Source organism: Otolemur garnettii, unplaced genomic scaffold (assembly GCF_000181295.1).
Source record: "Otolemur garnettii isolate 467f Iridium unplaced genomic scaffold, OtoGar3 scaffold00006, whole genome shotgun sequence".
Taxonomy (NCBI): domain Eukaryota; kingdom Metazoa; phylum Chordata; class Mammalia; order Primates; family Galagidae; genus Otolemur; species Otolemur garnettii.
Window position 1 is genome coordinate 27,093,383 of NW_003852401.1, and position 4,036 is coordinate 27,097,418.

The window sequence follows — 4,036 nt, forward strand, 5'->3', positions numbered from 1 at the left end:
TGCTTAATTTGACAATCAATTACTTTGCTTATTAAAATAGAAACAAAACTGGGTAGAGTGGTGCACGCCTGTGGTCCCAGCTACTCAGAAGGCTGAGGCAAGAGGATCGCTTACCTGAGCCCAGCAGTTTGAGGCTACAGTGAGCTAAGATTAAACCACTGCACTCTAGTCTGGGTGACAGAGCGAGACTCCACCTCTAAAAAAAAAAGAAAAGAAAATGAAGAAATATATGCATTAAAATTTAAAAATTAAACAAAAAGCAAAACAAAATATAAATGAGGTACACCATTGGCATTTTATAAATGCATTTATTTATGTATTATGTGTACCTTACATAATGCTTAAATCAATAAGACAGAGACAATTTTTATAAAATTCTTTTCCCCACATTTTGGATGTTCTCCCTCCTTCCCCTGTAATAGCATTCTGTTTTATTTATACCTTTGAAGACTAATCCTATCCCAGTCCATCTGATTCTCTTGGGCTCCCAATCAGGACCCACCAACCTGAGTCAAAGTCAGGGGTGGCCACATGTCCCAGGATAGGTCAATAAATTTATCTCTCTCAGGGATTTGGGTCTTGAGCAAAGACACATGGGGACTAGAGAGATTTGTAAATGAGTAATTCAAAAACAGCATCTTAAAAGGCTGTTCATATGTTCTGCAGCTGTTGCCCAACGAGTTTCCTTGATTTTCCCTGGTTCCTGTCCTATGCCCTGGTTTTTTGGTTCTTCTCTCATGGGTCCTTCCAGTAAATTTCTTTCTTCTTTTTTTTTTTAAGCAAAGGAAACAGAGAAAGTGACAGATTTATTGAAAGCAATAATGAATTCAGGACTGATCACATTGAGTCCATGGTTTCAATAAGACATTCAAGTGATGGTGTCCAATATGAGCCATTGGAAATTTGGACTTGGAACTCAGTAGAGGGAGAATTGGCAGCACAGATTTAAAAGGTATGAGAGTGCCAGAGAGACAACAGAGGCAAGGGGGGACCTGTGGGACAGGCCACCATGTGAGGGTGGGGCTAGAAATATCAGATACTGCTATTTGTATCTGATGAGGACTGTCACACTCAGTCCTTCTAAAATCTTGAAGATAATTTCTTGTGCATATGTACAAAAGAAATGGGTCCTGGCTGGGCACAGTGGCTCACGTCTGTAATCCTAGCATTCTGGGAGCTGAGTTAGGATTGCTTGAGCTCAAGAGTTCAAGACCAGCCTTTGAGCAAGAGTGAAACCCTAAAAGTAGAAAAAAATAGCCAGGCATTGTGGTGTACAGTACTACACCCAGTTACTCAGGAAGCTGAGGCAAGAGGATCACTTGAGCCCAAGAGTTTTAGGTTGCTGTGAGCTATGATGCTGCAGCACTATATCCAGGGGCCCAGGGCATGGAGTGAGACTCTGCTTCAAAAAAAAAAAAAAAAAAAAAAAGGAAGGAAGGAAATAAATGGGTGTTATCACATGGTTGCAGTGTGACTGAACATGTATAGTGCCTAGTCATTAGTCATTATTGTATAACATAGAGTTATACATACAGTGTAGCCAAGTGGCTGAATAAGAAATTGTACACCAAGATGTTAGACCAGGTGGTAAGGACTATGACGGGAGATTCTGCACTCATATAGAGCAAAACAACACAGGAGTTTCTTAGTGACCTCTTCTGCCATCACCATGGCAACTCACATTTCATGCTGAAGAGTTGGGGCCCTGAAGAGAGAACAAGAGAGCCCTTGACGGTGTCCTTTGGAGGTGCTATCCAGGGCACTTGACATTTGGTGATATAGCACACCTGCCGATTAACACCAAAAAAGGCCTGGGGTGCAGCAGAGCCTTCACAATATCCTTCTGCCAAAATCCGCCTATATATCAGACATCACAAACTGATGTTTATCAAGCCCAGTGATTCTTCCCCTTCACTGGAAACACCTGGGACATTGGAAAAATGCTGATGACTCGTCCTGCCTCCACAGACTGGCTGAAACCGCCAGGGGTATGACTTGCCCTGAGGACTTTCAGAATCTCCCCAGGTGATTCTAACATTCAGCCAGAGTCTAGAACCACTGAATGAGCCCATGAACAGGGTCGTGTGACCTGATTATAGTGGCCTGTGCAGTATATGTTATTTTTATTTTTTAATTCCTTTTTATTAAATCATAACTTTGTACATTGATGCATTTCTGGGGTTCAGGGTACTGCTTCAATATACAATGTGAAATGCTGACATTGAACTAAGTACCACGTCCCTCACAATTATACTCATTTCTTAATAGTTTTATGTGCAGTATATTTTAAATTTTACTGTTTTCCAAATTTAAAAATCAGTCTCATCTGCCCCCAAATCATTCAGATTTCAGCCTTCTGTTAGAATATCTGTGCACAGTAGGCCCCCATCCCACTGTGCAGTCTGGTGCACGGTAGCCTCAACATTTTCTCTGCACTTCCTCACTCCCCGGCCCTCCCCACTGTCCACTGTCCCCTCGGCACAAACCTAAGGATGGTGCTGCTCACCGTCCCTTTTGCGCTGGGGGCTTTCTTCCACCACTGCTAAAAGAAACGTAAAATGCTGCTTATGCTGTATCTCCAGCAGGGCAGGAAAGGAAAAGGCAGCCCAGGAAGGCCACCTGCTCTGTCGGGCCTGCCCCTCATTTTCCAGCACCAGCGTGACCCCTGTAGCATTTGGGTGTGTGCCCTTCTTTCAAACTGATCAGTGTTTTCCCTGCAGAGGCACCAAATGCCTTAGACTAGAGCCTATTGAGCAAAGTGCTGAGGACTGAGGAGCCCCAACTCAATTATCACAATAATTCTAGATAGCTCTCAGAGACAAAAGAAAGCTCTACAAGTACACCCAAAAAAGGGAGGGCTTCCAATGGCACCAGAAGGCTAGCCCCCAAATTCCAAAAACGCAAGAAGTTTGAGAAGTTTGTATTCATTTTAACCACTGTAAGGGACATAGAGGGATGGAGCGCAAGCTGTGAGGTATTGAAATGCCTGGCCTGGAATTAATTTTAATAAAAAAATAAGAAGATTGCAACCTTATGGGCTAATTGCAGCCTTGCTCTAAGGAGCTGGAGCCCAAGGCACCCAAGCTTGATTCTATTTAAGAATCTCTCTCTTTAACCCTCCCCGACGTTAGTATTATAGGACTAGAGGAGGACACCCAGCCTCTAGGTCTGAACATAATGTCGCCTCTGCCTGCTATACTCTTTCCTCCCAGCCCCCATTCGACAGGCCAATTCCACGTTTCCCTAGTCTCAAGGACTCCTGTTCTCACCACCCCAAGCTGAGATTGGACCACTCCTATGTGCTCCAGTAACACCCTGCAATCACCTTACCATATCCTTTACGTGGCTTTATAGATGCTTTTAAATTATCTCTCTACTGCCCAGGACTGTAAGCAACCTGAGAACACGTCCATTATCAGTCTTGTTTACCACTATATTAACAACCACTGGTGGAAGTTCAATAAATAATGATGGATGGATGGATGGATGGATTGTGAGTGGGTGAATGAGCGGATGGAGCAAATTGGGAAACAGAAGAAAGATGGTGAGATGGAAGAACTGAAGCTTGTAATCAGAAAGCAGAATCCTATAGTTGAAGATGTGTGAGGAGCAACAATGTAAAGTACAGTCCAGAGTATAGACGATGGTTATCAGCTGGCATCCAACCTGAAAAAGAAAACCTAGGCGAGACAATTTGTAGAGAAAATCTAATACAGGAAATGTGTTGCAAAGGTGATAGAAGGGCTAAAAGAACTATGGGGGGGGGGGGACGCACAGGGTGAGGGGAGACAAACTCAAGGTTAAGAAATGCAGAGTCATTGGCTGGGCACCCATAGCTCAGTGGTTACAGTGCCAGCCTCATACACCAGAGCTGGCGGGTTTGAACCTGGCCTGGACCTGCTAAACAATAATGACAACTGCGATTTAAAAAAAAAAAAAAAATAGGGTGGCACCTATGGCTCAAAGGGTGCCAGCCCCATATACCAGAGGTGGTGGGTTCAAACCCAGCCCCAGCCAAAAATGGCAAAAAAAAAAA